Source organism: Rattus norvegicus, chromosome 6 (assembly GCF_036323735.1).
Source record: "Rattus norvegicus strain BN/NHsdMcwi chromosome 6, GRCr8, whole genome shotgun sequence".
Taxonomy (NCBI): Eukaryota; Metazoa; Chordata; class Mammalia; order Rodentia; family Muridae; genus Rattus; species Rattus norvegicus.
Genome location: NC_086024.1, coordinates 45,303,806 through 45,317,130, shown reverse-complemented (window position 1 = coordinate 45,317,130; position 13,325 = coordinate 45,303,806). Strand labels below are relative to the sequence as shown.

Below are 13,325 nucleotides of genomic sequence, written 5' to 3'. Positions count from 1 at the left end.
GGTAGGAAACTAGCTCCTCTAGGCTCTGCAAGTATCCAATCCCCTAAAATCAATACTTTGTTAAATCAAAGCCCAGTTAACTTTTCTGCTGTGACATTTGGGGATTGAAGACCTAGAACAAACATGGATGGAGTCCCTGCTCATTTCATGCCAATTTGACACAAGCTAGAGTCATCTGATAGGAGGGAACCTCAATTGAGAAAGTACTCCTATGAGATCCAGCTGCAGGGCATTTTCTTAATTAGTGATCAAGGGGGGAGGGTCCAACCTGTTGTGGGTGGTGCCACCCCTGGACTAGTGGTCCTGGGTTCTGTAAGAAAGCAGGCTGAGCAAGCCATGAGGAGCAAGGCAGTAAGCAGAACCCTTCATGACATCTGCATCAGCTCCTGCCTCCAGGTCCCTGCCCTGACTTTCTGTCCTGACTTCCTTTGATGATGAACAGTGATTTGGAAGCATAAGCCAAACATATCCTCTCCTCTCCAAAGTTGGGTTTGGTCATGTTGTTTCCTCACAGCAATAGTAACCCTGATTAGGACACAATTGGATACGTTCAACAAGCAGGCATGTTGTAATGGACAGAATGAACTTTGGAGACAGGGGAAATGGATGGTGCTCCACAAGGAGAGTGTTTAAGGCCTTTGTGTTTTGTTCACTTCTGCTTTCTTATAGCTGCTGTTATAACTAGAGAGGTTCCTAAGTATTGCTTCATGCTATAGAGAGAATCTCTGTGCACACATTGAGGATTGTCTTATTCAAACCTTTATATCTTTCCTCCCTTTCCTCTTCATTTCTTTCTCCTCCTGCTTCCTTCACCTTCTCCCCTTCCTGCACCTTCCTCCCTTCTTCTTGTTCCTCTCCTTTTCCTCTTTCTCCTTTCCTCTTCCCTTTCATCCTCTTCCTCATCCTCTTCCCCTTTCTCCTCTTCTTCTCTCTTCCCTCCTTCTTCTCATCCCACTTCTCCTCCCCCTCTCCCCTTCCTGCTCCCCTCCTTCCCTTCTTTTTTCTGTTCCTCTCCTTTCCCCCTCCTTCCTCTTCTTCCACCTCCCCCTCTTCCCTTTTAGCCCTTTCCTTCTCTTGTTGTTCCTCTCTCTCCCCTCCCCTTCCTCCTCTTCTTTCTCCTTCTTCCCCTCCTTATCTGCCCCCCCACTTCCCCTATGCCCCACTCCTTCTCTTCTTTAAAACAAGGCCCTACCTTCATAGCCCAGATGGGCCTTGACCCCACTGTGTAGCTCAGGCTCTCTGTGAAGCCCAGGTTGCCCTGGAATTTGCGATCCCCATGGTTCAGCCTAAAGTGACTTTTCTTTCATGGAAGTCCAGTTCTGAAGTGTGATTGCCCCCAACTCCGCACTGGGATTTTGAAGGAAAGTCTTGTCAGATGAATCACATTAATCTTTTTCTGTTCCATTTGCTTTAGTTGGTTTGGTGTTATTCGGTTGACTGCTAAACGTGCCCTGTTTAACTGTTAGTCTTATGCACACGACCTCTGGGGGTCTATTCTGGCTTCACCTCTGATTCCTTCACACCTTCATCTAATGTTCCCTTTCCGAGAATTGCCTTATAGAGAATGTGTCGTCAAGTTCCCTGACTCTCCACCAGGTGGAGCAAGTTCACCTCAGGAGTTCAGCCTCTGTCTCTGTCTGGCCTTTCAGTGAGAGAGAGAGAGAGAGAGAGAGAGAGAGAGAGAGAGAGAGAGAGAGAGAGAGAGAGAGAGAGAGTGTGTGTGTGTGTGATTCAGGAGTGCATGTATAGATTTTGTTTTGTTTTGAATGTGAAAGATAGCTATGAAGTGGAGTGGAGGGGGTTCAGTTAGATCTGGACTTAAATAAGGTTTTAAATGAGGGAATGTTATATCAGGCCTCTGATACACTGTAATAGGGAGTCTCATGTATCCCAGACTGGCCTTAAAACTTGCTTTGTAGCCAGGGATGGTGTGCACCATTTTGTCTGATTTAATAGAGAGCTGGGGACTGAGCTCAGCACTTTGTTTATGCTGGACAAACACCCTACCATTGAAATACATTCCAGCCCCAGACTTAGTATTGATGAGGGTGGAGTTTAGTATTAATACCTCTTGTTAATAGACTGCCATATGCAGAAACAAGTAAAAGCCTGCTGCTATGGGTTAAGGGTCCCTTCCCCCAACCCCCATCAGCCACATCAGTATTTAAAAACATGGCCTTATTTGTAGAAGGCATATTTAAAAAGAGTTAACATCAAATGAGGTTGTTAGGGTGAGACCTGATCTTATATGTCTAGTATCATTATAAGAAGAAATTGGTACACAGAGGGGCTTAGAGAAAAGACATTGTTAAGAAACATAAAGAAGAAACGAGGCAATAAGAGGAGCTTGAACAATTTTTCCTGGAAGCCCAGAGACGAACCCACACTTTGATCTGGGATCCTTTTTAGTCCCCACCTGTGAGTCATAAGCCTTTGTAATGGCAGCCTTAGTAAACATTCACCCTTACATCTCAGGATCATTTAAAGGAAGCTGGACATAAGTGGTTCCCAATGGGGAGAGAAGCACCCCGCCCCAGTGCCAGTTAACTACATAAATGGGGTGCAATTCACAGACATCAGAGAACAAACTTCAAGGACCCTCAAGTCATTTAAAAGCCTTCTTTGTATAGAAACAAGCCACAGGCGACTCATACACGATTCTAAACCGCCTGACAGACGTAATTGGAGGTTTCAAAAGCCACATCCACTTTCGTGCCAGGTACAACTTCTTAAATAAGTGCCACAACTAGAACTGGATGAAGGCTCCATTTATATTTATTTACTTTAAAATATTTACTTATTGTGTGTGCCCAGATATACAAGTACACAAAGACACTAGCAAATGAAACTGTATCTGGAAAAGTGGCGCAAAAACACGCGTGTGGTAAAAAGCAAAAGGCCTGGGAGGTGCTGGGAAGTGAGGAAACACTGAAGGGGATTATGTCATCCAATGGAGGAATGTTTGTGTTACAAGGTACATGGGAGAACATCTGGTATGTGGAAAGCATCTGTGGAGAGCCATGAATGTGTGTGGGAAAGCATTTGTGCTGCATGCATTTACAGATGTAGCTGTATTGGAGCACACATGAATGGACACGTAAGAAGAAAATGTACAGGGAGATGGGCATTATGAATGAGGCAGAGAGGAATGCAAGTTTGAGAGAGAATGTGTGCGTGAGCGTTCAATGGAAAATGCTAGGCAAAGAGACAAAGGTGTCCAGAAGCCATGTCTAATTGCCTGGCTGACCTCATGGCCTCTGGGGAGAAGACCTCAGATCACTGAATGGGCTGGGAGACTGACAGGTCCTTGATAAGTTTGAGGCTGACCACCACAAGTTTGGATTTGGCCCCATTCTTGTCAATAACATTTGGAATAAAGTCAGTTTAGTTCATTTAATAATATATTTTTATAATTAATCCTTTTTTTTCAGTTTTGGTTCAAGTTCAATAAAGACATAAAATCACTGGGTCAGGTTCAGCCCCAGGAACAAGAAAACAAAGCGGTTCCCTTTGTGCTGGTGTTTTAAGTTAATGAACTAGGAACTAGGAATGATTCATTAGGCTGGAAAACAATCGACGCCTTTTTTAGTGGGCCCACTTTGTTTTCTAATTAATTCGTAATTGGTAGGAGGCTATGCATTTCCAAGATTCATTACAGATTTTCAAAGATAGGATTCAGTGTTTTTCCCCAGTCATTATAATAACCAGTGAAGGTTTGCAGGCAGCGTTGTTTAGGTGCTCAGGAGACTGTTGGATTTATACACAGACACATGAGGAAGAAGTGTATATAGGAGGATGGGGAAGTGAGGAGGGGGATATATGTGTGAGGGAGTGACTTTTTTTTTCTCCCAAGGGCAATACCGTGGTCATATTAAGTTTAATGTTGGTTGAAAGTGTTTATCCTTTGTGACCGGGATGGCCTGGTGAATGAGAGGAAGCCATTTGAAGTCTCTTTCTTCTGCTGCAAGCTGACTGCTGTGGGTGGGTCTGTTCAGCTTTGTTAGGCTCGATTTTTGCAGCCATGAGCTAAGTCTGGCGCTATTTATTTATCTGTCAGTTTATTTAACGCGCACTGGGGATAGACTCTGGGGCCATGTACTTGCAAGGCAAGCATTCTTCCACTGACCTGCACCCCAGCCTCTTTCCAAGTATTTAAAAGGTTACATTTTAAATACTTATAAAAGGACTTTGCCTCAATGCCAGGGGAAAACTTTAAACTACTCCTTGCCTTTAGAAAAAAGTTTGCTGACTTTTCGCTCTGTATTTTGTTTGCCAGATAAGCTGTCAAAATGTAAGGGTGCCTTCAAGCAAATAACTCTCCCACCCACAGACCATGCAGGCAGTGCTAGTTAAATGCAGGAACACACACCCGCAGACATTCACACCTACACACACATAAATACATATACATACATAGACTGATAGATACACACACAGACACAGACACAGACACAGACACACACACACACAGACACACACAGACGCACACAGAATATGGGAAGTTACGAAGAAGGGTTTCAATAGGAGGAAGATGAGACAATATTGGGGTGGGGGACTATGATCAAAGTATATTATATATGTATACACATATGACATTTTATATATAATAGAATCACATATATGTATACAATATATATGTAAAATTAAAAGCAGCTGCAGTTTCTAACCCAAACCATGAAGTAAATATGTTGGTCACTGTCAATGCGACAGTTACTCTGTAATTCGAGAGTGCTGACTTCAGTCTTTTTCCTCCTCTTCTATCAACAGAATAGAAACTTCAGTTGTCCCTGGCTCCTGACAGGGAACTCCTCAGCAGTTCCAGCGAAGGAACTGGCTGTGTCTGTAAGATCAGGTAAATCTTGGGAACATTCTCATAAGCAAAACAGAACAAAGGGTCCAGGTTACAAAACGGAACAGTTTGATCCCACAGGGAGAGCTGCAGTGCTGATAAGGGCTGTGTCTGCCTTCCAGCAGTAACTAAGTAACTAAGTAAGTACCTTCTGGTCCAGCATGGAAGGTTGGCTCGGGAGGAAAGAGCTGCAGTCTAGATGGCTGTCTGAGGGCTCCAACTGTATGGGATTTTTGTTTTGTTTTCTTGAGCTGCAATTTTACTTAGCACAAGCTAGCCTCAAACTCAAGGTAGCCAAAGGTGACCTTGAACTTCTAATCCTCCAGTTCCCATTTCCTGGGGGTGGGGGTGGGAATGCCTTTACAGGCATGGGTCACCATACCTGGCTTATGTTTATGCAGGGCTGGGGAACTCACTCCATCCTAGGCAGTCTATCAACAGGGCTACAACTTCTTGAAATAATTTCATTACACAAACATCTGCAGCCAGTTAGGCTTGGCTGGGTTGTAGGTAGACACAGGGCTCATCATGTTACTGTTCCTAGTTTGGCCTGTGCTTGGAATATTTCCTAATTAGAATAGGAAGCTGATGCCTCTGCCATTAGGACAACGGGGATGCGGGAGCATTTCTCGACCTGCCCACTTTTGTGAAAGATTGATCCTTATTCTCTTATTGTCTCCTTCTCCAGTCAGACAATCTCCCTGTTTTTTTTAGGACCTTTGGCTATGAGACTGGCTCAAGCCCTCTGCGATTACTACTACTACTACTACTACTACTACTACTACTACTACTACTACTACTATTTTATCAGTGTGTGTTGCAGATTGGGGGGCAGAGGACAGCTTGCAGCAGTTGCTTCTTACGTTTCCTCATGTGAGTAACTGGGATCCAACACAGGATTCCAGTTTTTGGCTGCATGCTCCCATCTGAGCTATCTCACTAGCCCTGCTGGGGTTCCTGAATGGCTGGAGGGTACAAGGTACTGGGTACGTCTCCGGCAAGTTCTGAAGACAGGGGGCTTTTCAGAAAAGGGAGGAGGAGGGGGAAGGAGGGAGAGAAAGAGGAGGGGGAGAAGGGGGGGAGAAGGAGGGGGAAGAGGAGGAGGAGGAGAAAGTATTGATAGCCATGGGTTCCTTCTGTGGTCTGGCTTCCTGAACTTCCCCCACTTTCTCTGCTGGCTGCTCTCGGCCACCTCTGTGTTGCCGAGGCCAGAAAGGTCTGCACTGGCAAGTGCAGGTTTGTTCCTTCCCTCCAGTGTTCATTCTTCTGACCCACATTAGCACCGGGGAAAGTTCCGGTTCCATCGGCGGCGAGTGCTCAGGGTTCCAGGCTTTTCCTCTGCTGGTCTTAGGTAAGTTCCTTACTGTAGGGGGTTCATCAACCTCCACTGTTAGGGGCCCGAGTCCCCTACCCCTGTCTACTTGAACTGCAGGCGTGTTTCCTGAGTTCCACAGACACGCCCTGCACCCGGTGGAGGCATCTGTGAATGGGGGGGGGGGTCTCACTCACTGGTACGTCCTCCCAACCCCACCTCTTTCTGGGCATCTGTGGCCAAGCAACAAATGACCTCTGTCCCCGGAGGCTTCCGACTTCCGCACAGACCCCTCCCAAGCTGGGAACCCCGTGAGAGCCCAGGGAGGCTGTAGGTGCCTGCAGTGGGGGCGGGACGAGGGGAGCACGACACCTGCGGGGCTGGCCAGTCCCCTCCTGTGCCTACACCTGGACGGAGCCGCAGTCCCATCTCAGGTCCCCCCCAAGCACGGCGGCCCGCAAGACCCGGACGGGCGGACTCTCCAGCTCCGCGGCTCCAGGCTTTGCGCAGCGCCAACTCCGGTAGCGCGGGCTCCGAGGACGCAGGGCGAGGACAAAGGGCGCGAGGTAAGGGTGGCCGCAGGGCGGGGGGTCGCGCGCCAAGGGGTGTGGGAGGTGTCCATGTCCGTGTGTGCGCGCTTGTATGAGTGAATGAGCCAGCCAGCCAGAGCTACAGCCAGACAGAGTGAGAGCCAGAGCCAGAGCGCGCCTGGCACATGGTGAAGGCTCCGGCTGCGTAGGTAAGAACTTTAGGAAAAAGACAGCGCTGCTCCGGGTTGTGTACTCCGTTTTGGGGAGGGGTGATGGTGGTGGCAGCCTTGTCTTCTGCAGCACGTGGGACAAGGGAGAAATGCGACTTCTTCCCAGAGTGGCCAGGGAATGCTTGTGAAAGGATGTTGGTGGTGATGATCATTGGTTGAGTTTAGGTTACTGGATCTCAGTTGGGAGCCTCAAACAAAGGCTCCTAGCCTGAAGTCCAAGTGTGTGTGTGTGTGTGTGTGTGTGTGTGTGTGTGTGTGTGTGTGTGTTGCACACACGCGAGTCTGCCAGGCCACTGGTGATCAAGGGTGGGGTTGTGGGGGAAGGCCAAGAGACTCTCCACGCAGAAAGACACCAGGCCATTTTGCTGTCAAACCTCATTTAATCGTTGGTCCTGAGCAGCAGCCAAAAGAAATTACCTTACTTTATAGACTGAAGTTTTTCTTGAATCGACTTTTATTACAGTCAAGTGTTGCCCCGGGGCTTGAAATGCTGTTTTAATAGCCCTTTAAAACGACGAATGTGTAAATTTAACTGAAATAAACACCCGTTTATTTCCTCCAAGAACAATCTTTTGCCTTTAACGGTGGGTGTCACACAAGAGGAATCTGAACGTAGTCTCATATGTGCGGGTCTAGGTTTTTGCGTTGCTCGGTGGGCTGATGTTGCTGGGAGTTTTAATTTAGCATCCATCTCAGTTTTTTTAGAGTTTCTTCAGTGTTAGCAGGGAAGTTTTCCAGGACTCTGCGAAGAAGTGCCAGTTCTGTTGCTGGCCAACAAGCAAACTGGATTTAAGTGTAAAACACCTTGTTATGTGAGGGGATGTCTGTCTCCCCTCACCCCCATGCTGAACTCGGGCTTACTTAACGTTTACAATGGGATTTGTGACATTTTGGTTACCCCAAGACATTTGCTTGAGGTTTTCTGTTCCTGATAAGAGTATTCTTCACGGAGTGAGAAGTCATTTTGGGTTGAAACTGGCATCCCACCTTGGCCCTTCTTGTCACTGAAGGTGGCTAAAGTGGTTTGTGGCTTAAAATGTTTTAAACGTGGGAACTATAGTTGCAATCTTTGACCGGTAGGCAACTTGAAATTATCCTTCAGGTGGCTTTGTAGCTGTACTCTTGTTAAGTAACTTTAACCAGATGTTGTCATCTAGCCCACCTAAGCTTTCTGTGCTTAATACAGCATTGATTGCCCCTTGGTTCAGGAAACCACTCACTGAGTCCCCACAACCTTGCGTCCTATCATTTCACCTTGACATTAGAAGTTTCCTTTTACTGTATCCAGTTTGAGGCTTCGGCTCAAAGCAGAGCCAATAACAGGTCAGAAAACCCCAAGGGGAAGAAAGGAGAGAGTGACAAAAGTGAGGTGTGATAATCTGAACCACCGAACCACCAGGACCAGGGGTTGACACCAAGACTACTTACTGACACCCCCCATCCCCCATCTGCAGAAGGGAGCTTGCTTTGATAAACCTCACATTCTTCCTTCCAGCTTGGTGCAGCAGATGTGGCAAGGATGCCTTTAGAGTTTCTGTGGGCTCCATGGAGTTGGGAATATGCAAGCTCTTCTAGAGTGTCTGTGGACTTATAAAATCCTGCCATAAAGACCCAGGCAGTTAATCCTGTCCGTTGTACATTGATTAATGGGTAATTTTGGCTTTGGGCTCAGTTTCTAGACACAGTGATAAATTGTAATGCTTTAAAGCTAATTATACTAAAAATGTGGCAGAGGTAATACACGTTTGTGACCAAAACTTGAACCATGCTTGGGGCTGGGCACGGCGGCACACGTCTTTAGTCTCAGCACTCTGGAGGCAGAGACAGACAAACCTGTGAGTTTGAGACCAGCCTGGTTTATAGAGTTCTAGGACATTAAATCTACACAGACAAGCCATGTCTCAAACCTGCCCTCCCCAAATATACAGAGGAATTAAAAAGGCAAACCAGGAGTTAGAATTATGATTCACATTTAATTACTAGAACTTTTTGGCATATGTTTTCTTGGCATAGAAATGAATTTCTGGTTGTTCTATAAAGTTGTTCAAAAATTTTTTTTTTAAAATTTGTTTTGAGACAAGATCTCACTGTGTATACTTGACTGCCTTGGAACTCCGATGTAGACCAGGCTGGCCTTAAACTTTCAGTGATCTGATTACCTCTGCCCCCAGAGTACTAGAATTAAAGGTATATACCACCACACCCAGGCCAAATTACAAGATAGTTAATTTATGTCATTTTGTATCTGAATTCTTTACATAATGATTATGAGTATTGCCTATCTTATTTTTTATATTATTGTTTTAAATAATGATTATATATTTATTATGTAGACAAATTATAAGGTAGCCATTTCTATAGAATTTTTTTTATACCTCTCCTGTGTGTACTTCTGACATTTTTTTTTCCTACAATGAGAAAACACCCCTGACTGATACCAATAAATGTGTCTCAAACTTGCCTGCTCTTAGGAAGTGGCAAAAGATACTTGATTTCTGGGGCAAGACGTAAAATAGATGACGTCTAGTTTCAGCTCTTGGTCTCCGTAGGAATAATCTTGTATGTCAACTTTTATGCCATTTATCCATTTCTAGGACACAGTAGTCACTTATCCATGCCTAGGACATGTGGGATACAATTTGCATGTTATTTATGTTGCCAAATTCGGGGGTTTGAGGACAGAAATTTGTGCTCTAATTTTACCTACTAGAGTTTGGACTGACCTAGATGTGTGTACAATGTTTTTGTTCTGTTTTCCTTCGAGTGAAGGAGATATACTTCAGTGTTTGTATGGGAAAACAGCTCTCTTGGAAGCAAGCAGTGTAAAATTTGCTCGTGTGTGTGTGTGTGTGTGTGTGTGTGTGTGTGTGTGTGTGTGTCTGTGACTATAAGTGCAGTTACCTTTGGAGGCCAGGAGAGGGCATTGTATCAATGGATCTGGAGTTAACTGGCTGTTGAGAGCCACTTGGCCTGCCTGGATGCTGGAGACAGAACTCAGGAACTCTTCAAGAACATCATCCTCCTAACTTCTGGGCCATACCTCTGTTCCTCAGTGTAAATCTTGGTATGGTTGAGTCTCATGACTCTTCATTATGGAAAATTACAAGCATGGACAAAGTTAGATCAGCGTGCCCTGATAATCGGACAGAGGCAAATTGGGCATGAGGCTGTGTAAAGCATGGCCCACGTCCTGGGGTCAGGAAACTTGCTTTACTGTTCACTTTGGCCTTGAGGGACCTGACTCTTCTCTCAAGATACTTTTCCCTATCTGTCCCTTAAGGAAGTTGACCAAGGTCATCTACAAGCTTCCTTCTGGCTTTAACTTTGTTCACGACCTTTTGTAAACTTCGCCTTTTAAGCTACCGCGATGTCTCATGAACTGTAGTGCTTGGAGCAGCATTAAAAAAAGTGGGTTCTTAGGTCTCCCCACCTAGACCTACCCTGAAACTCTGTGGTTTAATGTGACTTAAAGTGTCTCTGATGAGCAGACCAGTTAAGAACCATGACTGTAGCCAAGGTAGCTATGAGCTTGAAAGAATAAAACCAGAACTGGGAAGGTAGGTTGATTGGTAGAGTGCTTGCCTTGCAAGCATGAGGACCTGGGTTCGATCCCTGGACCTTCCTGAAGAGTTTGCGTTTTCCTCCTTTCCATGCGTGGTGGGCTATAAGATGAATGCAAACAGCACTACTGATAGGAATGACAGGGCGGTGAGGTCGTTCATCATTCAGGCACTCTGAGAATTGACACATTCTTGATTGTAAGGACTTGGGAAAGCAAACGTGAGACACAGGACTGGAATCTATGTGGGGGATTTCACTCAAAATTAAAAGTCTGAGCCACACTGCAGTGATACCTCGATCTGCAATGGTGTTTGTTTGACACCTGCCTTCCTCTAACCCAATGGCTCTCTCCATCTTCCTAATGCTGAGACCCTTTAGTACAGTTCCTCTTGGTGTGGTGATCCCTAACTTTTCACAACTGTAACTTTGCTACTGTTATGAATTGCAGTGTAAATATTTGATATTTCCAGTGGTCTTTGGCCACCACTGTGAAAGGGTCATTCAGTCCCCTAAGGAGTTGTGACCCAAAGGTTGAGAATAGCTGGAAGGTCTGTTTCACTTGCTCACTGTGGTAACCCACCAATACAATGGCTAGCCCGTAGTAGGTACTCAGTAAATATTTGCTGAATGAATGGGTGTTTGTTCTTCTTGGAACTTCTGGAATGCTGGGGGCAACAATTAGAAATTAAGGGTTTACCTCTGAGGTCCTGCCTATACATGAGCCAAAAATGTCACCCAGTTTAGTATCATGTGTGGGGATTTGTGCCTTTGGAGGCGAGAGGAGGATGGTGGATTCCCGAGCTGGAGTCACAGATGAGCTGCCTGATGTGGGTTCTGGGAAATGAATCCCAGGTCCCAGGCCCTTTAAAAGAGCAGTAAGTGTTCTTCTGAGCCATCGCTCCAGGCCTCAGAGCAGCTCATGTGTGTAGTAACACCGTGGACCCTGAGAGGAAGCGTAGACGCTACAGATCACTAACACAAAGCTTGTTGCACGAGAGTCGTTTGTTTACTCATGCCTGCTCCCCTGCGTTTCCTTCTGACTTAAAGCTGAGGAGCTGCCTCTTCTGAGCATCAGCCACAGGAAACACTGCTCTGATAACTCACTGTTGACCTCACCGCCCAGCAAAGTTGGGATTGCTATTTGTATTTTATAGGTGAGCAGGCTTAGGTGGCTTGGTAGGGATGAATAGTATCTCAGTAAAGGGATTTTCAAGGAGAAAAAAAAAACTGCTCCTTACCCCAAGACCACTAAGATGTTTGTAGACCAGGTCATATTATTCCACTGGAGAGCTGTATCTGTTGATTTTTGTCTTAGCAAGGGTGCCGGGGGATCGAACTCAGGTCCTCATGCTTTCGTGTAAGCACTTTACCAACTGAGCTGTCTCCTTAGTCCTCTTGAGTTGTGTGTTATGATGCAGAAATTCAAAGTTCCAGTTTATCAGGACGTTGATTTCGCTGTCTATAGATGATGGGTTGTCCCTCATTGGCTGGACAGAATTGAGTCAGGATATTACGTACTTTTGATTCTGCTTTTTTTTTTTAATTTTTTTTTTATTTTAAAGACAGGGTCTTTTTATGTGGATTTGGATGGCCTGGAACTCACTATGTCGACCAGGTTGGTTTGAACACACAGAGATCTGCCCGCCTCTGCCTCCTGAGTGCTAGGATTAATGGTGTGCAGTACCACACCCAGCTTTATGGCTGTTTTCTTTGCCTCCCAAGTGCTAGGGCTGGGATTATAGGAATGTTACCCCCTTTAGATTTCTCTTCAGAGTTGGAGTCGGGGACTGAACTATGGGGACTGAACTCAGGTTGTCAGGCTTGGTGATGGACACCTTTACCTGCTGAGCCCTCTCTCAGCCCCTCTCCCAGCCCCTCTCCCCGCCCCTCTCCCTGCCCCTCTCGTATCTCTACCTACCCGGATTACCAGATCGGAACCCAATTTAGCCTGAGTTACTTCCTTGTGGTGCTGTCCCAAGGTGACCAATCCTAAGACTAAGGCTTTGGACCTTCCAAATGACTTTGTTGGATGAGGAGGGTTGCTAGTGAGTGCTCCCGCGCAAATCTCAGTCAAATTTCTCCTAAAGACAGCTCCACTCTGAAGGGACCTCTGATTCTCCCTCGCAGAAGTTCCTGGCTTTTCACTCAGATTAGGTATTTCCCACCACATGGCCTGAGGGAAGCCTTTAGGGCCTTTTCTTAGTCAGTGATTGATGGGGGAGGGCCCAACTCATTATGGTGGGGCCTCCTTTGGGCTGGTGGTCTGGGTTCTATAACAAGGCTTACTGAGCAAACCATGGGGGAGCAAGCCAGTAAGCAGCATCCCTCCATGGCCTCTGCATCAGCCCCTGCCTCCAGATGACTGTCCTGTTTGAGTTCCTGCCCTGAATTCCTTCAGCAATTCAAGTGTAAGCCAAATAAACCCTTTCCTCCCCAACTTGCTTTGATCATGGTGTTTTATCATAGCAACAGTAAACCCAATTAGGACAATACCTTAGGTCACAATTGCTAGGTTTTGTGTTAGTTTCATGTTTGTTTGTTTGTTTTTTTAATTAAAAATTTTACTCTCTCTCTCTCTCTCTCTGTGTGTGTGTGTGTGTGTGTGTGTGTGTGTGTGTGTGTGTTTTGGTCTGCATGTATGTCTGTGTACCAAATTCACGTAAGGTACCTGAGGAGGCCAGAAGAGGGCATCAGAACTTCTGGAACTGGGGTTACAGATGGTTGTGAGTCATCATGTGGGTACTGGGACTCAAACCTCAGTCTCTGGGAGAGCAGCCAGTGCTCTCTCTCAACCTCTGAGCCATCTCTCAGCCCCTGCAGGGTTAATTTTATGAGAAGTTGTG

General features: G+C 45.9%; 1 protein-coding gene across 13 annotated transcripts in view; it reads left to right on the top strand.

The window, feature by feature from the left end:
• Greb1 (growth regulating estrogen receptor binding 1) overlaps positions 1–13,325 on the top strand; it is a 152,685-nt gene that overhangs the window by 4,843 nt on the left and 134,517 nt on the right. For 7 of the 13 annotated variants that reach the window (XM_063262295.1, XM_063262299.1, XM_063262301.1 and 4 more), the window contains exons 2-3: positions 4,768–5,722; positions 6,130–6,727. The gene's annotated coding sequence lies outside the window, so the exon portion shown is untranslated. Of the gene's footprint in view, positions 1–4,767; positions 6,728–6,753; positions 6,901–13,325 lie in introns of those variants that run through there. The other 6 variants (XM_063262297.1, XM_063262291.1, XM_063262296.1 and 3 more) reach the window with 4 other exon arrangements.